This window comes from Myotis myotis, unplaced genomic scaffold, assembly GCF_014108235.1.
Source record: "Myotis myotis isolate mMyoMyo1 unplaced genomic scaffold, mMyoMyo1.p scaffold_m19_p_7, whole genome shotgun sequence".
Lineage (NCBI taxonomy): Eukaryota > Metazoa > Chordata > Mammalia > Chiroptera > Vespertilionidae > Myotis > Myotis myotis.
The window spans coordinates 63,263,514-63,290,295 of record NW_023416379.1 but is presented as its reverse complement, the minus strand read 5'-3'; the positions used below and the strand labels follow the sequence as shown (position 1 = coordinate 63,290,295).

The 26,782-nt window shown below is 36.9% G+C and overlaps 1 long non-coding RNA gene across 2 annotated transcripts in view; it reads right to left on the bottom strand.

Moving 5' to 3' along the window:
* Positions 1-645: 645 nt before the first annotated feature.
* LOC118659737 overlaps positions 646-26,782 on the bottom strand; it is a 104,209-nt gene continuing 78,072 nt past the window's right edge. The window contains exon 3 of one of the 2 annotated variants that reach the window (XR_004968692.1): positions 646-736. This is a non-coding gene — a long non-coding RNA (uncharacterized LOC118659737). Of the gene's footprint in view, positions 737-22,566; positions 23,133-26,782 lie in introns of those variants that run through there. The other variant, XR_004968691.1, reaches the window with a different exon arrangement.

Genomic DNA, 26,782 nt, shown 5'->3' with positions numbered 1-26,782 from the left:
TGCTTTTGGTGGAATAGAAACACCCAAGTTGAGGAAGCTTGGGTTTGAATCCAGACTCTGACATTTGCTTGTAGATCACTATGAACTCATTTTAACTTTGACAACATCATCTGTAAAATATTAATAAGTAAATGTCTGCCTTTATAGATTTGTCATGAGTAAAGTGTTTAGCATCATGCCTGGCTCACAATAGAGATTTGATAAATCAGTAGTGGCAGTGGCAGCTATAGCAGGAAGTAGTGGCAGTAGATGGTGGTGATGGTAGTGGTAGGTGTGGCATTAGTAGTAGCAGCTAGCACCAGAAGGATGAGGAGGAGGAGAAAAAGGAGGAAGAAGATGAAAAGTTGTAGTACTAATAGGAACTGAATGAAGATTTGGTAAAACACATGGCTACTTTCTTTTATTGGGACACAGTAACAGTCTCTTAGAAAAGGCTACTTAGGAAATAAAAGGGACTTAGAAAGCTTCACAGAGTTATTATGGTCCATATCTTGAAAAAATGAGATTAAATATACATTGGAGTTGTCTGAAACTTGAAAAGAAAATGTGGAAAAACTATTGGTTAAAAAAAAAGAGTCATTGGTTAGAAAAGTGTCAGTTTAGCAAGTTGTACAGCACACTCTTAGTAAGGCGTTAACTTTGAACTACCTTAAATTGTCGACATCAGCAGGAAGTCCTAGGTGTTGGTACATTTGATCTGCTGGGACCAGCACTGCCTCGATGGGATTTTGACATTCTGTAGGTAGATGAGTAAGAGGAGACAGTAGACCTTCATCACGCAGTAAAGAGTATTCAAAGAACATTTCAGTTGAGACAAAATGAGAAACTCATAAGTGCTGAACCAGCCTTAACACTGAGAACTCCATGTTTATATCTGAGGTACTACATTTAAAAGTGTATGTACCTCCATTCTTAAAATAATGCATCAGGCAAAAATGCCACTTGTAGCCACTCTATCCCTGGCTCATTAATTAAAAAAAAAAAAAGACAGAAAGTAAGAAAATTCAATTGAATACAATTGAGTTTAATGACACTTATAAAAACGTGTATATATGCATTGTATTCTGATAACCTGGTTGCAAATTGTTTTCCATAATTCCATGGAGTTTATTGGAAACTTAGCACAACTTGATTATTGGCTAGTTTAACTTATTACAAATAAGTATCCCTTTCTAAATACAACATCTCACTCCCACTTCTTATTACAAAATTATCTGTTTGAACAACATCAAGTAGTCTATAAATTGGAAGCTATGTATTTTAATCACATCAGCATACAATTGGATAATAAAACTTCAAGTTTTTTATTGTTCTTTATTACAATTCTCTTTGTTCAAATTTGAAAAGGAAAAAGAGGGGGATATAATTTTGTAAACTGTGTTTTCTTTATTCTTTTAGTTACCCTATCCCACTCATGCTCTCAATCTTTCCTCTATCCTCATTCTTTTCCATCAACACACATAAACACCCCTGTACACGTGCACACAGACCCCTCTACATTTACATGTCTTCATCTCTGCCTCTGATATCCTCATTCTCCATTTCTACTTATGTCCTCATGTGTTGAAATTAAATCTAGGTCCTCACTTGCATTTAGAAATAGAAAGATTCCATTATTCACCTTTTTTCTACCACCCAGGCCTGAATTCAGTCCTGGACTTTTGAAATTCTAATTCATTCAACAGACATAAGTTGAGCATCTACTATCCTTCTAAGCATGTTACATAATGGATAGTGTCTGTGCCTTCGTACAGGTAATCTACTCCAGCTCTGAGTCTAGACTGGCTTCCTACTTGCTGTTCCTACCCTTAGTGCTTTGCTGAGCATATTGCACAGAGCATGACTGGGCTGCTCTTCCCTTATAATTTCTGAGAAATATGTTTCTCAGACTTACCAAGGACACGAGAGCCTCTGTTGACAAGTCAACAAACATTGTGCAACACTTTAAAAAACTGGTGGAAAGGGTTGCCCTTCTGTGTATTAGCCTCAGAGCACAACCAACCACAAACTCAAACAGAAGTTTTGTGATAAATAATGTGCCTAGCTGCAAAGTGCTACCAATTTGGAAGCACTAGAATAGAGGAGATAGAAGAATTAAAATATGTAGCTGGGTTCATTAAATAATTTAAAATAAATTGGAAAAGGCAGCCCAGACCCATCGGTTGTCCAGTTTCATCTAGAGTCTTTCTGAGATTCTGAGACTCTGATTTGTTTCTCCTAATGGTTTAGGTTCTGCTTTCTCTGAATAGCGTTTATTTCTCCAACAGCATTTGCTCACTTCATAGCTCTCTGTCACATTTTGGTAATTCTCACAATATTTCATATTTTATCATTATTATTATTATCATTATATTTGTTATGGTGATGGGTGATCAGTCAGCTGCCATCAAGATCGAGGCAAAACCCTTCACCAGCAAAAAGATTGGGACTCTCTGAAGGCTCAGATGATGGTTAACATTTTTTTTATCAGTGAAACATTTTTAAATTAAGGTATGCACAATGTTTTTTTAGACATAATGCTAGTGCACACTTAATAGATTATAGTATAGTATAAACAAAACTTTTATATGCACTGGGAAAACAAAAAATTTGTGTGACTTGCTTTATTGTGGTATTCACTTTATTGCAGTGGCCTAGAATTAAACCCGGGATATCTCTGGGATATGCTTGTGTACATGAGTAGTATTTGAGAAGAGCTATGTGTAATTGAGTACCTTTTCCAGCAATTATACAAATTCTATTGATTAAACAATATACTAAGCAAAAAATAAAAATGAGAATGTACAAAGTTGTAATAAAATAGAGCTATCATGCTTTTGCTCTTCTTCATTGCATGGGTAAGGAAACATTTTGTTCCTGATATGCATTTTAAAACCCTTTTGGCAATCATTCTTTCATGGGCAATCTACCAATATTCAAACATTTTATGATCTGCAATACTCTCCAAAAGAAACAGATTTCTTGAAACTACGTTCTTCAAAAAAAGGTTAGCCTGTCCACAGTGCCTGCTCGGCTCTGGATACAGTTAAAACAAGATACAGAGAAAGAGAACTGAAGATGGCTGATCTGATACACCTATGAAAGCCAAACCAGATGGTGCCCCGCTGTTCTCTAGCCCACCAGATTCATCATCAGATTAGTTTACTTTCCTGCCTAAAACCTTCCTGTTACTTCTCATGACTTCTAGAATGCATTACAATCTGTTCCCAGAACCATAAAGCTGTACACCATCTGGCCTCTGCCTGCTTCTCCTACATCGTTTCTTGCAGCCTGTTTTACTAGAACCCAGCTGCTTAGTTTCCTACCTCTTCCTCAGTTGCTCAGTCTTGATCCTGCCCTTAGCCAAGCTGTTCACACTGGGGGTTCTCTCATATTTTCACATGCCTAACTGCATTGCATATTTTGTAGCAGGTAACCTCTTCAAGGATAACATCCCTATCACTAGGCCTAAAATCCTGCTTCCAGTCATTCTCTCTCTATTTTCTACTACCCAACTTTATTTTCTTTATAACCCTGAGAGCCACTGGCAATGTTATCATGTTTAACATTTGTCTACTTGTTTGCACACCGCCTTCTCCCAGTGGAAAAGCAGACCCATGAGGACAGGCACTTTGATGATAGTGTTTACTTAGCACCTAGTACGTGCTCAACAAAATAAATAAATGAATAAAAATAAACAAAAAAGCAAACAATCTTTCTGTCAACCTCAACCTGAAAATACTCTCTGAAAGTCTGAGGAGTTATCACCCTGAAGTGATGTGTGTGGGTGTGTAATGGCTATTCATTACATATTAAACATGTCTGTGCTAAGATAAGATTTTTCTATCTACTATTACTTATATTTAGTGTTCTTTACCAAAAAACGTCTTCACTCTCTTATTGCAGAACTTACTTACCTATATGTTATTCACATATTTTTCTTTTAGTTATTTAATATGTCACTGACATTAAAGAAAATATAAAAATTGTCCCAAGGACATTGGGGATTAAACATTGGGGATTAAAAAAGGATACGATTAAAAGCAAAGGTTAACACCCTGAAATCTATGGCTTTTTTATACACCAATAATGAATTCACAGAAAGAGAAACTAAAAAAAAAAAAATCCCATTTACCATTGCCACAAAAAAAATTAAGATACCTAGGAATAAATTTAACCAAAGAGGTAAAGGACCTGTACTCAGAAAAGTACAGGACACTGAAAAAAGAGATAGAGGAAGACATAAACAAATGGAAAAATATACCACGTTCATGAATTGGTAGAATCAACATCATTAAAATGTCCACAATACCCAAAGCAATCTATAGATTCAATGCAATCCCCATTAAATACCAACAGCATACTTTAAAGACCTAGAACAAACTCTCCAAAAATTCATCTGGAATAAAAAAAGACCCTGAATAGCTGCAGCAATCTTGAGAAAGAAGAACAAAGTTGGAGGGATCTCAATACCAAATATCAAGCTATACTACAAAGCCACTGTTCTCAAAAGTGCCTGGTATTGGCACAAGAACAGACATATAGACCAATGGAACAGAACAGAGAACCCAGAAATCGACCCAAGCCATTATGCTCAGTTAATATTTAACAAAGGAAGCAATAGTATACAATGGAGTCAAGACAGTCTCTTCAATAAATCGTGTTGGGAAAATTGGACAGATACATGCAAAGAAAAATGAAACTAGACCACCAACTTACACCATACACAAAAATAAACTCAAAATGGATAAAGGACTTAAACATAAGACAGGAAACCATAAAAATATTAGAAGAAGCCATAGGCAGCAAAATAGCAGACATTTGTTGTAGCAATATCTTTACTCATACAGCTTCTAGGGCAATGGAAACTAAGGAGAAAATAAACAAATGGGAGTAGATCAAAATAAAAAGCTTCTGCACAGCAAAAGAAACCATCAGCAAAACAACAAGAAAGCCCACTGCATGGGAGAACATATTTACCAATGTTATCTCCAATAAGGGTTTAATCTCCAACATTTATAGGGAACTCATACTACTTAACAAAAGGAAGATAAACAATCCAATCAAAAAATGGACAAAGGTCCTAAGTAGACACTTTTTGAAAGAGGACATACAGAGGCCAAGAGAGATATGAAAACATGCTTAAAGTCACTAATCATCCAAGAGAAGCAAATCAAAACAACAATGAGGTACCATCTCACACCTGTCAGACTGGCTATCATCAACAAAACAACAAACGACAAGCTGGTGAGGATGAGGAGAAAAAGGAACCCATTTGCACTGCTGGTGGGAATGCAGACTGGTGCAGCCACTGTGGAGAACAGTATGGAGTTTTCTCAAAAAATTAAAAATGGAACTCCCACTTGACCAGTAATCCCACTTTTAGGAATATAACCCAAGAAATCAGAAATACCAATCAGAAAGGGAGATATGCACCCCTTTTTTCATAGCAGCACAATTTACAATAGCTAAGATTTAGAAACAGCCTAAGTGCCCATCAGCAGATGAGTGGATTAGAAAACTGTGGTACATCTACACAATGGAATACTACGCTGCAGTAAAAAAGAAGGAATTCTTACCATTTGCAGTAGCATGGATGGAAATGGAGAGCATTATGCTAAGTGAAATAAGCCAGTCAGAGAAAGATAAATATCACATGATCTCACTCATTTGTGGAATATAATGAACAGCATAAACTGATGAACAAAAATAGAAACAGAGTCATAGAAGCATCAAATAGACTGTCCAACCTATGAGGGCAGTTGGGGGTGAGGGGGTAAGAGATCAACCAAAGGACTTGTATGCATGCATAGGAGCATAACCAATGGACACAGATGGGAGGGGGCGGTGAGGGCATGTGCTGGGGGGTGGGGACAGCCAGGGAGAGGTCAATGGGGGAAAAAGTAGACTTGTATAATCCTTTAAACAATAAAGAATTTAAATTTAAAAAAACAAAGGTTCAAATGTAGAGTGCAAGAGAAAAGGAACATACAGAGTAACTTTGCTATTTTGTCTCACTATGCTTACACTTTCATATAAATAAACATATATACATACATACAGACATATAAAAATTACATAAAAGTGTCATCAAATGGAATTGAGTGATTTAAGAAAAATATACTTAAACTTTTAATATCTATTTACAGTTTTAACAGGATTTTATCTGTATATGTCTAGATGACACCAAAGGACGTTTTAGAGGAGAAAGAGAACAAATCAGCTTTATCTCTGACATGAAAATGTTCTGTATATTAATTACAAAGATCGTTATTAAATATATTTTAATGTTGAGTTAGTACAATATAATTGGTGACACTTTGTTGTCAGGAATTGAAATCTAAAATGGAAATGATAAACATTTGCGTTGACCTTGATTGTAACCATCAACAGAGCATGAGATTGCTCCTTATTTTTTCCTCCATCCTCTAACAGGGGTTCTCAGCCTCCTTGCCCTTTAAATACAGTTCCTCATGTAGTGACCCAACCATAAAATTATTTTCATTTCTACTTCATAACTGTAATGTTGCTACTGTTATGAATCGTAATGTAAATATCTGATATGCAGGATGGTCTTAGGTGACCCCTGTGAAAGGGTCGTTCGACCGCCAGAGGTGTCGCGACCCACAGGTTGAGAACCGCTGCTCTAATACTTGGAGGAACTCAAAAGATTAGACTGAAGGAAGACACCAGGGAACCAAGACTGAGGTCAAAGATAGTCTCTGTCGGATTAAGCTAACAATAGCACGTTGTGGCACTTCAAGGTCAGCTTTCAGGTTTCCTTAGCCTTTTTAATAAGAACAAGAAATTCAATTTATCATTTACAATTTTGTCTCTCTGTTGCTGTGCCTCTCGTGATGGCTCCACCCGTGCCCATTCTTCCAGCCTCTGCCAAAATGGGGTTAACAATCTAAATGCAGGCATGGCTTCTTGCACGCAGAACTTGCTCTCCTCCGGGACTCCTGCTTTCTATCTAGTGGCTTTCAGCTTGGATTTTGTCTCTCTTCTTCACCAGGTTGCCACCTGAGAAGGACTGTTCACCTGCCTTGTGATCTTTGTATTGCTCCTAGATAATCTTTGGATCCTGGCTGTCTTCATGTGCTGCAGTTTCAGGCCAAGTTCAACTGACAGGCCCCGCTGGAGTCCCCAGCTATTTTAGGAGGGAAAAGCAATCATAGTCAAGTGCTTCACTAACATGATGGAATCAGAATTTTTAAAACTAAGCAATTATTGTTATTCTTTAGGAAAACAGTGGCATCTAGCTCAATTTATCCTTCTAATTATTATAGGCTAAATTAGATGTGTGTCAGTAAAGTGGAGAAGGTGAAATGTGAGCTGGGGTTAAGCAAGGGGAGATGAAGTCAAGCACAAAGGAAGAATAACGCATGTCAGGTGACAGCAAAGAAACAGCCAAGGCACAGCATGAACACAGCACATTCAACAGACAGTCCTGGGAGAGCCAATGCTTTCAAAGTTGCAAAGGTAAAGTTGGCCAACTTGTGAGGCATTTTGAATGCCGAGTATTTGATCCTCTTGTAAATTAGCTATTGCTTTTTCCAAATGATTGTATGAAGACCACCTACTTTATAATAACTAACTTCATTAAAAACAAACAATAGTGTGATAAAGGCCTGGGGAGGGGGCAGGAGTTGGGTGGAAGGGGTCTATGGGGGAAAAAAGGAATGTCTGTAATACTTTCAACAATAAAGATACATTTTTAAAAAAATAGTTGGGACCACATGGGGATGAAGCAAGGGAACATGAACCAGAAACATGGAACAGACTGGCAAACCTCAGAGAGAAGGGGGATGGGGTGGAGACAGGTGGGGGAGAGTGTGGGTTGGGGAAGAGATTAACAAAATAATTTATATTTATATATGCATCGCCCATGGACATGCCCATGGACATAGACAATAGGGTAGTGAAGGAGGGCATGCAGGAAGTAGCTGATCAATGATTCTCTCTCATCATTGATGTTTCTATCTCTCTCCCTCTCCCTTTAGCTCTGAAATCAATAAAAATATATTTAAAATATAAAACAAAATCTGGTACTAGAGACAAATAAGGACACTTTATAATAATAAAAGTGTCAGTTAGCAAGAAAAATATAACAATTACAAACATATCTGCACCTAACATAAAAGCACCAAAATTAATGAAGCAAAACTGACAGAACTGAAGGGAGAAATAGAAAAATTCAACAATAATAGCTGGAGAATTTTATATCACATTTTCAATAACAGATAGAATAGGTAGAAAATCAGCAAGGAAACAGAAGACTAGAACAACACTATATAATAACTAAACAGACATCTATAGAACACTTTACCCAACAAAATCAGGGTATATATTCTTCTCAAGTGCACGTGGAATATCTTGAATATTAGACCATATGCCCATTCATGAACAAAGCTTAAACAAATCTAAAATAATTTAAATCTATAAAGTATGTTCTCTAACCACAATGGAATTAAATTTGATGTTAATAATAGAAAGAATTTTTGGAAAATCACAAGTATGTGGAAATTAGGCAACACTTTCCTAAATAAAGAATAAGGAAAATAAGAAATCACAAGAGAAATTTTAAAATACTTTGAAACAAATAAAACAAAGACACAACATATCAAAACTTATGGAATGCAGTTCAAGCAGTGCTCAGAGAGAAATTTATAGACAGAAAACCTATATTTTAAAAAGATAAAATATCAAATCAACTTAACTTTCATTTTTAAGAAATTTAAAAGAGGTCAACCTAAACAGAAAACAAAGTGAAGTAAGAAAATAATAAAGATTAGAAAATAAATAAATTATAAAATAAAAAAAATTTTTTGAGAAAAATTAATGAAACTAAAAATTGGCTCTTAAAAAACAAAATTAACAAGCCATTAGCTAGACTCACTGAGAAAAAAAGGGAGTGCTTCAAGTTATTTGTATGAAGAATGAAAATAGGAATATAACTACCAACCGCACAGAAAATATTTTTAAAAGATGGAAGCAAAAAGGTTGCATAGTAACCAAGATTGGGATTAGGTTACTCATTTAAGATTCTTACTGATGAAAGTAATTAGTTAATGGAGGGAAAAGTTTAAGGAGGGAATAGAAAAGAAAGGTTTCTGGGAAGACGGCATTTTTTCAAATTGTGATGATTAATTTTTATGTATCAACTTGACTGGGCTAAGTGATCCCCAGAAAGCTGGTAAAATATTCTTTCTAGGTGTGTCTGTGAGAGTGTGTCAGGAAGAGATTAGCATTTGAATCAGTAGTCTGAGAAAAGAAGGTTGCTCTCACCAGTGCTGTGGGCTTCCTTTAACCAGTTGAGGCCCTGAGTAGAACAGGGCAAATTGACTCACTATCATTGGATATGGGTGTTCTGATTCTCAAGCCTTCAGACGCAACCCAGGACTTATGTTATTAGCTCCTCCCATTCTCACCACTTTAGATTTAGGTTTACACCATTGGCTTCCCTGGATCTCAGGTCTTCAGACTGAATTATACAATGCATTGGCTTTCCTGTTTCTTCAGTTTGCAAATGGCACACTGTGAGATTTCTCAATGTCCATAATAAACATCCACTCATCTGTATCTATAACTGTATCTAAATATATATACTACTAGAGGCCCAGTGCACAAAATTCGTTCACTTCGGGTGGCGGGGGAAGGCAGGGGTCTCTCAGCCTGGCCTGCACCCTCTGGCAGTCCTGAAGCCCTCGGGGGGATGTCCGGCTTCTGGCTGAGCAGTGCCCCCCCCATGGGAGCTCACTGACCACCAGGGAGCAGCTCCTGTGTTGAGCGTCTGCCCCCTGGTGATCAGTGCATGTCATAGCAACCGGTTGTTCTGCTGTTCAGTCGATTTGCATATTAGCCTTTCATTATATAGGATTGGATATTTATTTTATACTTAGAGTTATAATCCAATGCTACTTTGTTTTGTTCAAATTGTTTCAGCTTTGCCCTAACCGGTTTGGCTCAGTGAATAGAGCATCGGCCTGCGGACTCAAGGGTCCCAGGTTCGATTCTGGCCGAGGGCATGTACCTTGGTTGCAGGCACATCCCCAGTGGGGAGTGTGCAGGAGGCAGCTGATCGATGTTTCTCTCTCATCAGTGTTTCTAACTCTCTATCCCTCTCCCTTCTTCCCTGTAAAAAATCAATAAAATATATTTTTAAAAAAGAATGTAAAATGTGAATTGTATTATTGAATAATGTAGAAATGCTTCAGGGCTTTCTTTTATCTTAATTTAAACTTTTTCTTTAGAATCCTAATCTCAGTTCATGTGGAATTGTGACCTTAATATTTGAGATATTTTATAGTGAACTGAAGAAGATGACTTTATTTGTACTAGGTACTCAAAAGCTTAAAATAATAGGTATTTATTTCAATTTTTATAGGTTTTCCTTTATTAGTTTATTTTATTTTAGAACTACTACAGAAGATTGTGAAATAATGTAACAAGATATTTAATTTGTCAGAGTCATACAATTTTCCATATAGGAAATGGGTATGTTTTTTATAATTAATATAAATGTACCACTGAAAAGCAACTTCTTCACGCCATGATATTGCACAACACTTACTCTAAATAATAATGAAAGAGGGTGTTTTCCACTCTAAATGGAATACTACTCAAATAGTAAAATGATTATGAAACAAAATGCTTACAATATCTCTGAATAAATTCCATGTTAAAATATATCCTTAGGGTGCTTCTTTTCTTGGTTTGATTTTAATTGACTCAAATAATTTAAGAGGAAGACATGCATAACTGTTATTCTGCTTCTTTGGTGATCACTAATGTTCTCTAGACGAGACAATGCTTTGTTATGGAAAATTACATTAAGGAAGCAAATTGATGACATTATTAAACTTACATGGATTTTTGCACAAAAAAGTTTTGGATAAATGTTAATTATATTCATTTATGTCAACTGTTTTTTGTAGCATGATTTTCTAGGAATTAAACATGAATGTGTATTGGAATTCAGTTTTGTGTTACATTTATTTCCTACAATAATTTCTATTTCTCATCACTTTGATCTACCTCTTAGTCCTACAAAAACAGAAGCTCTCGCCCCAAGAATATGAGTGAGTACAAGAATGTTTAATATAGCATTATGCAATTTGCAGGGGCCAAAAATTGAAAACAAACTTAATATCTACCAATATGGAAATAATTAAATAAATCATTACATATCTGTCTAAGTATGAACTGGACATTAAAAGAATAAGTTAGAACTCACAAACCCTAAGCCATGGAATATCAAAAGATCATTGTTAAATCAAAAACATGCTGCAAAAAATGTGCATTATATATATGCTCTATCTCAAGGTTTGTTTGTTTGTTTGTTTACATGAATTTGGGTGTTTTTCTTCTTTCACTGTGATTTGAACTCATTTAAAGAGCAGTGGAAGTATCTGATCATTAATGAATTGTTAAAATTTCCCTATGAAATCATTTGGACCTAGTACTTGTTGAATTTTTATAGGGTGGGAGATATTTTTTTTTCTACATTTTGTTTCCACAAAGATTAATTTTTATGAGTAGTATTTGACTAGTAAATTATCCATTTCATTTAGACTTTTACACTTGTTTGTAGTTGGGTAAATTAATCTCATCATTTAATTTTTTTTCTTTTTTGATGGTTATTTTTCTCTTATCATTTCTAATTTTGTGCATTGTTGTCTTCTTATTTTTTATGTTGATAGGTTTGCTAGTAATTTGTTTATTTTGTTGGTAGTGTCCAAACATACTTTTCTTTCAACAAAGAATTTCCACAAACAAAATGGATACGGTATTTTTAAAGAACTAATATTTAGATTTATTTATTAATTCTACTATTTTTCTATTTTCTAATTCATTAATTTCTACTTTTATCTTCACTAATTTCTTCTGCTTTTTTAAATCTTCTGACTTTGTTGTTTAAGTACTTTATTTTATTGTGCATATAATAGCTACTTGAGCAAATACCTGATTCAAGGACTGCAGCAGTGAAAATGTACAGTGAGACAGGAGTATCTGGTGGTGTCAAAAGGAAGGAAGTTTAAAAAAAAAAAAGATGGGGTCAGATCAAATGGATACAAAAGCCAATCTGAACAAGTTCCTATGAAGAATTCCAAATACCACATGTTGATATTACTCCCTCCAGAAGCAAAGCTTAATACACACCCCCTTGAGTGTGAAATGGACTTAGTGACTCAGTTCTAAATGCAAAAAGGGAAAATTAATAACCTCACAATAAAGGAACCTGGAGAAATCTGGCAAACACTACCTTAACCAAGTGAACAAAGTTAGCATTATTTATGTCATGCCCTCCCCAAAATGTGTGTGTGTATGCATATCTGTGTGTGTGTGTGTGTGTGTGTGTGTTGCAGGTGCATGTGCACGTGCGTGTTTATGATGAGAAGGCAATTTCTACTTTGTGGTATGCTTCCAAAATTCACAGGCTCAGTCTAATCATGAGAAAACATTAAAGAAACCCCAAATAAGGGACATTCTGCAAAATACCTGACTAGTGCTCTTCAAAAGTGCCAATTTTGTGTAAAATAAAGGAAGACTGAAAAATTGTCACAGACTGGAGAAGACTAAGGCAATATCACAATTAAATGAAATGTATTATCCTGGACTGGATTCTGGACATTATCAGATAATTAAGAAATCAGTTATAGTAATCTACCAAAGTTAATTTCTTAGTTAGGACAAAAACACCATCCTATCTAATAAAAGAGTAATATGAAAATTAACCATCACTCCATTACAAAGATGGCGGCACCCATAGCTACAAGATGGTGGCGCCCAGTCCTCTCAGCCCTGCCGGAGTCCCCCAGTCCCAGGGGGGTGGCCGCTGAGAGTGGGCAGCGTGAATGGCCTGGCGGAATGCTTGCTTCGTCGTCGCTGCGAAGAGGCAAGCGTTCCACCCCAGCCACAGAAGGCCTCTGGCCAGGCTGGGTGCAGAGCATTTGAGTCATTGCAGGCCAGACTGAAGGACCCCCCCCGCCCGCCCCCCATGCACAAATTTTGTACACCGGGCCTATAGTGTTATATGTTTCTTAATCTGTTCGAACTGCTATTAACAGAATCCCATAGCCTGGGTGTTTTATAAATAATAAAAATTTATTTCTCACAGTTCTGGAGGTTGGGTAGTCCAAAATCAAGGTGCCAGAAGATTCTGTAACTGGTGAAAGCCCAGTTCCTGGTTTATAGACGGGAATTGCAGAAGGATGGCAGAAGGATGAGGAAGCTCCCTAGGGTCTATTTCACAATGGCACTAATCCCATTCATGAGGGCTCCACCCTCATAACCTGATCATCTTCCAAAGGCCTCCCCTCCCAATACCATAACATTGGGAGTTAGGATTTCAACATAATGAATTTTGAGGGAAATCATTCAGTATATCACAGACAATACTATGGGAAACAAAGTAGATTATATGGGAACTGTCTGCATTATCTTTGTAATTTTTCTATATATCTAAAATAATTTCTAAATAAAATTTTTAAAAATCTAGAATGGGTATCAGTGGCTTAAGATGAAATTAATGAAGTATCAAAGTATCATTTTATTAAGTCAGCCAATTATTTATTAAGTCAGAGTTTCTTCATGTTGTCCCTGAGATTTAATAAAAATGCTGTTCCCTGAGAAACTTCATGTTGTCCACTAATGAAAATAATAATACATTTTCTTCCTTACAAAGTGGGAAAATATTCTTCAAAAAATGTTCAGTGCAGTAAGTTTCAGTGGAGTTGGCATTAATTTTCAAAGTGGAACCACCTTTTGGATTAGTTAGAAAATAATCATTCATTCCTCATTACATCCATAATGTATTCATTTTGCCTTAAGTATGCAGAGATATTATCTCCATTTTCCCCTTATTTTTTCTAAGTTGTATGTTTGCAGTAATAAATCTTGCCAGTTCAAAAATGACAATAATTAGCATTAATTTTCATATTCTTGAAATCTGATATCAAATTATAGTCACTGTTTAAAAAATCTACAAAGAGTATTCTGTGCTTATTTGGAAAGAGGTTTACATTACATCTACTGTGTAAACAACTCAAGAACTCCAACAATGGAAATGAGCCCAGGTGAACTGCAGAGTATACTAGATACTTTTTTTAAAAAATTTATTTTTCATAAAGAAAATAGCCTGGGGATTTCTGGAGGCCAAGGTTGCCTTTATAAGGAAATTGAACATTAAGGAAAAACAGATTTGACCCCAAGCTACACATGCATAGATGGAACTTGGCAAACTTTCCCATGGTCTAATGATTCTGGGAGTAGACAGGAGTGCACGCATCCCAACCAAATGGCATTATGCAGTCAGCATAGAAAAGGACTCCATCGCTACAGCCTCAACCCAAGAAGCATCAAATTGAGTAAAATAATAAAATTTCAGACTACAGATTTAATCAAAATACTTAACCACATATGGCTGACACATTTATGACCACTAGCAGTGCTAATACTTTGTTCCAGGCCTACGCTGGGGTCTGCTTCCCTACAACATATTTATTCTGATCATTAGAAACATTAGATCTAAATTTGATCATTAGAATTTAAAAGCCTCAATTCTGGTTAGAGTTTATAACAGCAGCTCTCTTACCATTTAAGTACAATTACCACTGTGTCTCAGATTAGAAGTGAATGTACATCTAAATTAAGTGACTTAGTATTAGAAGTGTTTTCTAAAATCAGCTTAGATATCATACACCCTTGGCTTTCGTATTCTTAAATGCTTGTCGTATATGTATGGAAAGGCCAAATGTATTTCTATTAGTAAACTATATTTATGCAGGTTACTTAAGCCAAATGGTTATAGTAACATTTATTTTATGTTTACTAAATGCTTGGCATTGTACTGAGTGTTTGCTATGTGGTCACCACACACACATACATATACTAGTAAGGGAAGTGCTTTCATCACATGTGAATAAAATTGAGTCCCAGGGAGGTTAAATAACTCACCCATGGTGATACTGCTAATAAATTACAGAGCTGAGTTTTAAACTCAAGCAGCCTGGCTCCAGAGCCTGGGATCTTAACCACAGTGAAATAAATATTTATTATTGAATATCAAAGAAAATCATAGTTTTAAAGTAGCCATCACTGTGTTCTGATTACCTTTTGTTACTGAGCCAAAGTAGAATGTACAAATGAGAAGCTATTCTCCTTTGCAAATTCCCATTTGAAAGCAATAAAGTAACTATTTTAGGGTCACTTCTGGTCATGCCTTATTATTGTACATTATCAATTGGATCACATTTCCTATTATTTTGCAAATTACTTGGCATCTAATAGCTATATATGGCTGTAATTGGTCATTAGTCTACTTTGCTGGGTAAGCTAGATTCTCTAAGTAGGGTTTTAAAAATTACTAGAAAACATATTTTTGCTACAAAAAGTATATGAAAAAGTGTAAAATCATTATTTTTCCACTACCCAAAAAGAGCCACTCAGCAAATTTTGTTATAAATCATTCCAGGCATTTTTCCCCTTCTGCTTATATGGCAAGATGTTTTTTTCCAGTGTTTTGTTCTCTCCACTCTAGGTATTTTTCTTCCTATATCCCAAGAAGTTCGCCACATCTTATCTTCCAAGCGCTTTTATATTGCAGAAATACCACAAGTCGTGGCAAGACTTCTGTTGAGGAAGCGAAAAGATATGCAAGGCTTCCTGAATTAAGAGCTGAACTTTGGAAGCCAGGGAAAAATGGGCCCAAACCAAGGTCTGCATGAATGGACTCAATCCTCCCACCTACAAGCTTGAGGAAGATTACATCAGCAGTAACCAATGTGAAATGAGGCTTTTCCCCAATTACTCACTTGGCATAAGGCAGTCAGAATGTTCTTATGCCCCCCAAAAAACAAGAGGGTGAACTATGGAAATGTGGTGATTCTTGTACACTCTGTCAAAATAAATTTATAAATATACATAACTTCAAACTGGGTATAAATTAATATGTGAGTCCTTCAAACTCCATGCATTTACTTGCCTGAATTAATGTAATAAAGGCTTCTGTTTGTGACTGAACTCATCCTTCAAGTTTGTTTTTTTTTAACTTTTATCTTTATTTTTAGAGAGAGAGGAAGGGAGAAGGATACAGAGATAGAAACACCGATGAGAGAGAAACATAATCCATCTTCTGTCCCTTGCATACCCCCTATTAGGGATGGAGCCTGCAACCCAAACATGTGCATACTCGCTACAGGAATTGAACCCTTGACCTCTTAGTTCCTGGGTCCATGCTCAACCGCTGAGCCACACTGGCAGGCTTTTTTTTTTTTAACATTTTTATTGATGTAATTCACATATCACAAAACTCACCATTTTAAGATGTATAACTCAATGGTTTTTGGTATATTCACAAAGTTGTGCAACCATCATCACTATGTAATTTTAGAGTATTTCCATCGGTGGAATAATAATATTATTCCATTGGTGGAATAATAATAATATTCCATTGCATGGATATACTGCTATTACTTACTTATTTTTCAATTTATAGACATTTAGGATGTGTCTATTTTGGAGACATTATGAAGAATGCTGCTATTAACTTTTTTATACAAGTTTTGTGTGAAGATGTTTTCATTTCTCTTGCATATATACCTAGGAGAGTTGCAATTGCTGTGCAACACGGTAACTCTAACTTTCTGAGGAACTGCCGAACTTTTTGACAGGAGTTGTACCATTTCACATTCTCACCAGCAATGTAAAAGGGTTCCAAGTTCTGCACATTCTTGCCAGCACTTGTTATCCACCTATTTTCTTATAGCTGCCTGTGTGGGTGCGAAATAATATCTCATAGTTTTGATTTGCAGTTACCTGATTATTGATGATGTTGATCATCCTTTAAAGTGTTATTAGCCACTTGTACACCTTCTTTAGAAAAATGTTTATTCAGAAACTTTACTCATTTTTAAATTGAACAATAGTTGACCCTTGAACATGCCAGGGTTCCCTAACCCCCCACACATTCAGAAATGTGCATTTAACTTTTTACTTCCCCCCAATTTTTTAAATTGATTTGAGAGAGAGAGGAAGGGAAAGTGATGAAGAGAAATATCAATGAGAGAGAATCATTGATCAGCTACCTCCTACATGCCCCCTACTAAGGATCAAGCCCACAACCTGGGCATGTGTCTTGACTGGAATCAAACTGGGGACCTCTTGGTTCATGGGTGGATGCTCAACCACTGAGCCACACCAGCTAGGCTGATTTAAGTTGTCCTTCTGTATCTGTGAGAGATAGGTTCCGGGACTCCCATGAATACCAAGGATGCTCAAGTACCCTATACAAAATTGCATAGATCGATGCATACAGTCAGCCCTCAACATCCATAGGCTATCAACTGCAGATCAAAAACAGTACAGGTATTTATTGAAATAAATTCATGTAGCTCAAACCTGTGTTATTCAACAGTCAACTATATTTGTATGTTTATTATTGAGTTGTAAAAACCCTTAATATATGTTTTCTTTTGTTGTTTGTCTTTTTGTTGTTATATCTAAGGATCCATTACCCAATCCAAGGATATGGGCCCCGTAGAAGTCCTAGTGCATTGCAGGGGCAGTAGGCCCAAGGCCACAGACCAGCCTCTGATCTTTGGTGGCTGCTGCTCTCCCAGGTGAGTATGTGGTCACTCCCAGTGTCCTTCTGATGCTCTTGCAGTGCCAAGAACCATGATTATTAAACCCAGTGTCTCAAATACCACGGCCCCCAGAGTCTCTCCACTGTGTCTCAGTGTACAGAGGGTACCTGTCCACTTCACTAAACACTGCTGCAGCACCAAACATGCTCCAAGCTGTGATTTTGTAACTACAAGGGCATTCTGTATTTTTATTTACAGTATCTGGAAACCCTATACTGAAGAGCTAGGTATTCCAGCGAAAGGATGAAAGACATAGTCAAGACTAAAGACCTACAGCACTAGTAGGAACTAAGGGGAGTGTCTTGTTGCAGGGAGAGATCACTGAGGTCCCTGCACAGTGCTGGTACATACACTTCCCCTTACAAGCCGCTGGATAAGGGAAAATCACCCGGAAAAGAAGGATGTTTTTATATCCTGAATTAATATACTCCATTGAAAGCAGCTATTTTGAATTAGTGTTAACCTAAAAGTGGCAATATTAAGTGTTTTCCATTGAGGAGACTTAGACACTCTTGGGGAAAGTTATATTTCAACAAAGATGAGTTGTGACTACAAATTTAACTTGTGACAAATGCCTCTTTGAGATGTGTTTCCAGGACTGCATGTAGCAAGAGATTAGGAGCAGGGGCAGGCCATCCACAGCAGGGAGAGTGCCTTTGCTTCTGAGACAGCCACCACTGCAGGTCCCTGGCTACCCACCCATCTCGCCCACAGAAGAGCCAACACTAAGTTGGCCGAGTCCTCTGCTGGAGGTTGCATGGGAGGCCGAGGGGTCTCAGAACCAGAAGAGCTGTTACAGGTATGAAGCTGTTCTACCAGTGGTTCTAAACCTTCTGGCCCTTTAAATATAGTTCCTCATGTTGTGACCCAACCATAAAATTATTTTTGTTGCGACTTCATAACTATAATGTTGCTACTGTTATGAATCGTAATGTAAATATCTGATATGCAGGATGATCTTAGGCGACCCCTGTGAAAGGGTCGTTCCACCGCCAAAGGGGTCGCGACCCACAGGTTGAGAACTACTCCTAGATGAAGCATGGGAGAAGTGGCAGGATTTGGGTTTTGATGACTACTTGGAAGACACAACAACCTGTGCATCAGTAGCAGCTTCAGTGCCAGAGTGACTGCCTCTTAGATGGTGTCTAATTCAGATTCTCACAACTTAAGAAATGCCCAAGGAAGGAATTAAGCATTGCGTATTTTACCGACTCTCCTTAAAGGCAAGGCCTGTGCTCATAATTTCTTTACATCTAACTGGTATCTTATCAAAATAAAACACCTATTTCTAACAACAAAACTCAAAATAGTTTTAAAAGTCTATTAAAGAGAAAAGAAAAATTCCCTGCCTCATGGTTCCCTACCCAGACTCCCACTCCCCAAAATTTAACAGATACCTTTCCTTTGTCCTTTGCTCCTATTCTAACTACAAGTTTACACCTTTTCTGTTTTCCTACACTCCACTTCAGGTGAGGTTTCTGGAAGGTTTTTCAGATAAATATGTGTGTCATCAAAATGAAGTCGGCAAGTCTGATTTTCTTTATAGGAATTCTTCACGGTGGCTACCGCAGTGATCTATCCGAAAAGACAAATTAGTAAACAAAACTGAATGTGACTGAGCACTTAGAAGCAAACAGCTGCTTTGAAGAAAAAAGAAATTGGGAAATTCCCGCTGGTCAATCTGTTTCTAGTGATGACCAAATACCTGTGGTCTGGATCTGCTGCACATCAGTGTTCCTGTAACTTTTCAAACCATGTGTGAACAAACGGCCTCCAAAATTATTTGGAGATCCAGCGGAGAATCACAGCTCATGTGTGAACGGGAGGCCACTGCCGAGTTTTCAGTGCGGGCCGTCGAGTTACATGGCCTTTCCTCCGTGTGCTCATGGACGGAGCGATCTCTGGTGTCTCTTATGTGGTGAGGACACGCGTCTTGTGGAAAGAGGGCCCCTCCCTTATTACCTCGTTTAACCTCACTCACCTCCTCACAGACCTAATCTCCAAGTGCACTGAGGACTAAGACTTCAACATATGATTGAGGGTCGGGACACAATTCCGTCCATGACAGACCCAATTCATTCTAAGTAAATATGGAGTGGCTGCTCATGTTGGCAGCATATTTAAAAGTATATTTAATGTCCAGCCATACCGTTGAAAGCAGGAGTTAAACAAAGACACAAAGATTCAGTTTGCACTCAATTTCACTAAAAAAAAAAAGAAAAAAAAAGAAAAAGCCTGAGTTTAAAAAGCAGACATGTGATTGCAAGACGGAGGACCAGTTCTGTAAATCTGGAAAATACATTACTAGTATAGCCAGCAAATGCCTCTTCTAAGAGGGGGCATCCCTCTCTGTTGCAATCTATTTTATAAAAACTCAACAAATATAGGTCAGAAAATCATTTGCACCTGGCGACTACATGATCTTAACAGCCTCTCCCCACAGATTAATTGTATCTCTGAGTGTACTAAAGTTAAAGAAAATGTTAACAGTAAGTACACTTCCCTTAGAAATTTGTTATATTACTGGAAGTTATGCAAATAATTTCCCCTAAATTTTTTCCAGAATATTTAAAAACTAAATTTACATGTGTTTTCCACATTTTTCACAGAAATATTTATTGTCGAAGTGCAATTATCTCAACTATTTACATGGCTGTTAATTCTTTTTAAATCTGCATCAATTTACAAGTAGACTGTCCTACTTGTGTGCTTTGTTATACTAATTAAAACAAAAAAAATAGCTCCTACGCTGTTTCCTGCACCTATTTTTGATGGTGGAAGCTTTGTCGCATGTAAAGAACAAGATTTCTTATTAAATTTCAAGATACTTTTAAACAGAATTCCGTCTAGAAACATTATGGGGAAATGCTCTTATTGAAATCGTGCAAAAGGCTTATAAAACAATTATATCACTGAACTATGAAACAGTTGAGAGCAGGAATCCAGAGGGTGGCCAGGGGACTTGAAGGGTCTGTGGCAGAAACAGCGTCCAGTGGTGCCTGCTCCTGCCAGTGATGGCGAACCTATGACAAACGTGTCAGAGGTGACACATGAACTCATTTTTTTGGTTGATTTTTCTTTGTTAAATGGCATTTAAATATATAAAATAAATATCAAAAATATAAGTCTTTGTTTTACTATGGTTGCAAATATCAAAAAATTTCTATATGTGACACGCGGAGCTCAAAAGGTTCACCATCACTGGAAAGGGCCAGTCTCCCAGTAATGGACTAGTATTAGAGATGTGCAGGGGAGAGAGCCAATATTTTTTCAATTTCATAGCAGAGTCTGAACATCAGCATGTGATTTTTAATAAATGATAATGTTTTGATGAGTAAAATATTTTGTAAAACTTTTAACTATTCAAACACTACTATGCTAAGTGAAATAAGCCAGTTAGAGAAAGACAAATATCACAGGATCTCACTTATATGTGGAATCTAATGAACAAAATAAACTGACAAAAAAAAAAATAGGTCCGGAGATATGGATGTGTGGAATATAATAAGAGATCTCAGTGGTGGGAGGGGGTAGTGGGAGGGGACAGGAAGAGATTAACCAAAGGACATATACGCATGTGTGCATAATCCATGGACACAGACAATAAATAGTATGGGGAAGGCCTGAGGGGAGAAGGGGGGTGGAGTTGAGAAGAGTGGGACAAAAAAGGAGGAAATGGGAGACATGTGTAATACTGTCAACAATAGAATCAATAACAACAATAACAACCAACAAAAAACTTGGAACTATTAACCTTGAAAAATAAGAGCCTGGACAGAAGCACAGCTTATGAATTATTTTTCACAGAATTTTTTCAGTCACTGTTAGCCAGTGTTCACTCTTTCATCATAAATACACTAAAGTGTCCATCATGAAAGTATATTCTCCCATAATTTCAGAAAAATTATAAAATTCAGTGCCTATGGATTTATTCATTTAAAAGTCTCCATTAAGAGCATATTTAGTGTCTGGCCTTGTGCATGGTGCTGGAACGGAGCAGGAGCAAGCCAGCATCACCTTTGCCCTCAGGAATCCCAGTCTATTTATATATCAGTGTTAGAGCTGACGGTCAACTGTACACACAGGCTGTTTATGATGAACTTCCATTCTGATTGGCCAGTGCCCTATTTTGATTGGCTAGTATCTGTGCCATAAAAGGTGCTCAAAATTTAAAACTATGTTATCTCAGAAACATGTGTGTGTGTGTATATATACACACACATACACTTGGTTTTACTTTACAGTAATGTAAAACTCTGAATATCATTTGACAGATTTTACAACTCCACAATAGACAAAATAAGCCAATATGAAGCCAACTAACCATATTCTCAGTGGTTCGTATGCCCTACACAGAGCACCATCTCTCCACACTGTTGCAGACCTGCCAACTTGGAGCAGTGTCACTAAATATGAAGCAGGGACTCCTGTAAAGGACAGACTTAACCCTAGTTTCCGTTCTGAGAACTTGCACAAATCAAAACCTGAGTGAAAGTCTCCTAACTTCTAACATAGAATCGAGTAAGGTGACCTCACCTTCTCCAGAAGGCTGTCGTGAGAAGCAGGCAAGAAGGGAACACAAATGTTAGATCTTATTTATCGCTTTATTTCTGTTGGCTTTTAAAAACCAAACTGATGATCCTTTCTTCCTCTTAGGAGCAATGATGTTTAAACCAGTTCTCTTCGGCTTGGCTGGATTCACTATTACACTGAGGAAGAAGCACTTACAGCAGAAATCTTAAGAATTTGAGAATAATAACTTGCTGTTTCCTCATTTTAACCCCATGAAGCTGAACTTTTTGAACCATCTTCTATATGAAAGCAACCCAGTGGCATTGTCCCTGCCTCCAGTTATTCCTAAGTTTCTTTCAAGTATACGTTCCCTGGAATAGGACATGAAGTGGCTGGAGGCAGATTACATTTTGACTTCATAGAACAAAGCAAATATTAGATTTTTTTATTGTCACAAATGCTGCACATTTGAGGTGAACATAAAGTGAATTTTATTACAAATTCTCTGTCAGAGATTGATTTTCACACTTAATAAAAAAAAGGAGTTTTATGAGAAGTTGAAATCTTAGTACACCATAGATTAGAAACACAATGGCCACATAAACTACTGCAAATGTTTGACATGGCTGGGTGTGGAACAAGTAGTGGGGACAAAAGACAGGCATTCTGTGTGGGAAGCAACCTTTTTCTTTTCCCTACTTTAGCCTAAGTTGGTGTAATTTTTTAAATTTACAGTTTGTCAGTTTCATGAAGAATCCAAAGCATTCTTGGTCATGATAAAAAGAGACGAGTATCTGGCCATCTCTGTGATGAGCCGGTGATGGGAGCTGAGACAGGGGAGGAATTCCTGCCAGCACTGGGAAGCAGCTGAGTCCAGAGGGCCAGACCACACGTGTCAGTAGCTCTGGCGCCTTTCAGACAACTGAGCAAGACAACATTTTTTCAGGCCTCGGCATCATCTTTGTTTAAGATTTCAGGAGAAAGAGGTAGGCGGTCCTGAAAGTAAAGGAATTCTAGAATCACATTTAACTTCAGAAATGCAACACAGCTCTATATTGAGAGACTTCATCAAAGTAAGGCTGTGCTTCCGATACGAGCACGTCAGAGAATCATTATAGATGAGGGCTGGTGAGTTAGTGTGGGTTACCAGAGATTAAGCCATTATGAAGAGGAAGAGGGTATGGAGGAAGTTGGAAGGATGCACTTCCTTTCTGCCCACATCCCATTGGTAAAACTAGTTTATGTTGGTGGGAGAGAGCACTGGCAAATTTGGTCAGTGGATGAATAGCTGTTTCCCAAAGGTAACTCTGTGCCAAGAAAGGAGAAGCACGTGTTTGATGAGCAGCTAGCCACCTCTGACACAGCTAAATTTGTGGCTTAAAAAAAGATTGCGTAAAAAAATTGTACACAATTTTTCAATGCAATTGTTTATGAAATCTTGGACAATATTATTCCCTGGAGTGATTTTTATAATCAATTTAAAGTTACATTTGAGATTTCCTTTTCACTGGGTAAAATGTTAGAGCCCAGATTCTAATAATCTTTGACCATAGTGCTAATCAAAGTGAAACTATCCATTTAAGGAATGTTGCCTTAGGAATGGTAACTTTAGGAATGTTGCATTGGGAGTGGCTTCTGAGGAGGAATTATATTTGTAAGCCAGCCGACATTGCTTATTCTTTGGTCCTGGCCAGGCCTTGTCCTAGGTTGCTGACTCTCTTTTTTGGCCAATGAGTTCTCATGACAACCAACAACCTCATTTGTCCAAGAATTTTTCTCTATTAAGAGAGTTTCCTTGTGCTACCTAGTGAGCGGGATTCTTGCTGCCTAAGAAAACAAGTATCCCAGCAGATGACAAACCATAAAATGTATTGAAATTAAGAGGGGGAGGGGGAATCCAGGCAGTTTAAAATAGTATGCTGACTATTGCTCCCTTGGTTTTAGTTACATTTACCACTAATAGCCATCTCATCAAACCATGTAAACCTAAAAACGTCATTTGGTAAAATCACTCGGTTTTTACCTAAATGACAAAGAGTTTATATGCACACGAAAACCCCACAAGTGGTATAGGAGGATTAGGTCCAAGAAGGTTACATACTAATTTTTCTATATGCCCCCCTTTTGGCAAGGAGAATTCTAAATATAACAATTTAATATAATTTAAATAAACATTGGAAAAGAAATGCTTATAATTTGCTGTCACAGTAGGGCAAGATCTGAATTTTAAAAAGGAGATGTAATGCTAGCAATTAACATTACCAAGGCCCAAGGGAAGGCATCAGGGTGGCAAGGGATGACAAAGAAAAAACACACGTTTTCTCTTCTGTGTAAAAAAACATACATAGGAGAATTCTCAAATTCATAGGAGTCTATGATTTTTATTGGATACAAAAGCTAAAGAAAAAGCCACAGCATTTTACTTACAATATGAGTTTATCAGATGTCAGTACATTTTTTGAATTACAAATACCTACTATAACTTTATTAAACCTTCAGTGTTGGGAAAATCTAAATAAGTCAGAGAAAGGGCTGTCATCACATTTCAACATTCTACCACATGACAGTATAAAATACTCCACCATTTAAAATCTTTTGGTAAAGGATATTTTTTTAATATGAAAAACAGTGGAGATTCTAAAGCATAAACAATAGCTTGAAAAATATATGTATACACAGTCATAATGATATTTTAGGATAAAAATCAGGTTATTTTTTGCTCGGCTGGTTTGGCTTAGTGGTTGAGCGTCGACTTATGAACCAGGAGGTCACAGTTCAATTCCTGGTCTGGGCACATGCTTTGGTTGCAGTCTCAATCCCCAGTAGGGGGCGTGCAGGAAGCAGCTGATCAATGATTCCCTCTCATCATTGTTTCTATCTCCCTCTCCCTTCCCCTTTGAAATCAATAAAAAAAAAAAAATTTAAAAACAATTTTAGGATAAAAATCAGGTTATTTTTATTTAGAAAACACTGTTATCAACACAAATTTTTCTTGTATATTTCCTAAGGATATTTGTTAAATGTAAGAATGTGTATCTGGTTAACAGCTTAGAAATACATATTTGTTTACAACTATACAAGCATATTGGAAAATGACAACTAAATATAAATAGTAACAGAAAATTATATTTTTGCTTCACCTTAATTTATTTTTGGATTTATTCTAGTGTATAATCAAAAATCTTAAATCTAGAAGTTATCTCACGTCATGGCATGAGTTTCCTAGAGTTACTCTAACCAATTACCACAAACTGGGTTACTTGAACACAGACATTTATTGTCTCACAGTTCTAGAGGCTAGAAGTCCAAGATCAAGGTGTAGGCAGGGATGGTTTCTTCTGAGGTCTGTGAGGGAAGGGCCTAGTCCAGGCCTCTCTCCTTGGCTTAAACACAGATATATTCATATTCACATGGCATTCTTCCTGCAATGAAGTCTATCTCCAGATTTCTTTTTCTAAGGATATCAGTCATATTGGAGTACAAACCCACCCTAATTACCTTATTTCAACTTGATAAAGACCCTATCTTTAAATAAGGTCAGATCTTGATGCATTAGGGTTAAGACTTCAGCATATGAATTAGGGAAGAAGGCACAATTCAACCCATCATAACCATAAACCTCAGTCATCATGAGTGCAATTGTTGAATGGTATATTATTAAGAGGGAGGTACATTTATAGGCCATCCTTCCAACTTTTGTGCAAGCAGAGGGTCTTTCCATCCAGGGAAGGAAACTGGCAGCCTTCTTGGTTTTCAGTAGCAGAAAGTAACCATAGCACCTGCTTCTCCGGCTTTTCAAAGTTAATATATTGTTGGTTAATAAGTGGAAACACACACACACACACACACACACACACACACACACACACACACAGAGAGAGAGAGAGAGAGAGAATGTAATTTTAAAAGTATGATTTGACAGATTCATTTAAGGATTCTATGTCTACTTCTGAGTCAAATGAATATTGAAGATCTACCTGAGAGTCCTCTATACCAAATCAATACCTTGATGTTTATTATTTTAACCCCTTGCTGGGTGCTCGTCAGACTTACATTTTAACTTTAGCTCTTGGCATTCATCAAGGTGAATATTCGAAACAGGTCTTTGAATTTTGATTCTACATTTACTATAAATTTGCTGCTATTAAATTTGTCCTTTTTTTCTGAATTTGGTACTTAGGAATATAATTGTCTTTCTCAATAGCCAGTCTATTTTCCCTTCTCTGATTATAAAAGTTATATAACTTAAAAATGTTACCTTTTTTTGCCTTAGTGAACTGTTATCAGAATTTATGTTGTCAGAACAATTAGAGTTTTATATTCGGCATATTTTTTCTTCCCTTAATGTATTCTCACCTTCTTAAAAAGTCACATTTTAATCTCTGTGTGTGTTTGTGTATACATGCATATCTGTTTGTGTCCCTCTTCTTTGTCAAGTTTCTCTCTAAAACTTTCTGGAAATACATAGTGGAAAGTAGGTTGATAAATTTAAATCACAAGGAAAAGAAACAACCTACCTTTATGTTTCTTGTACTGTTTATTAACCTATAGCCACACATCTATGATGACACAATTCCTCTCAGTAACTAAGAAGGATTAAGCCAGTTCTATCTGTCCACAATCAGAGTGGTTCTTAGAGTCTATAA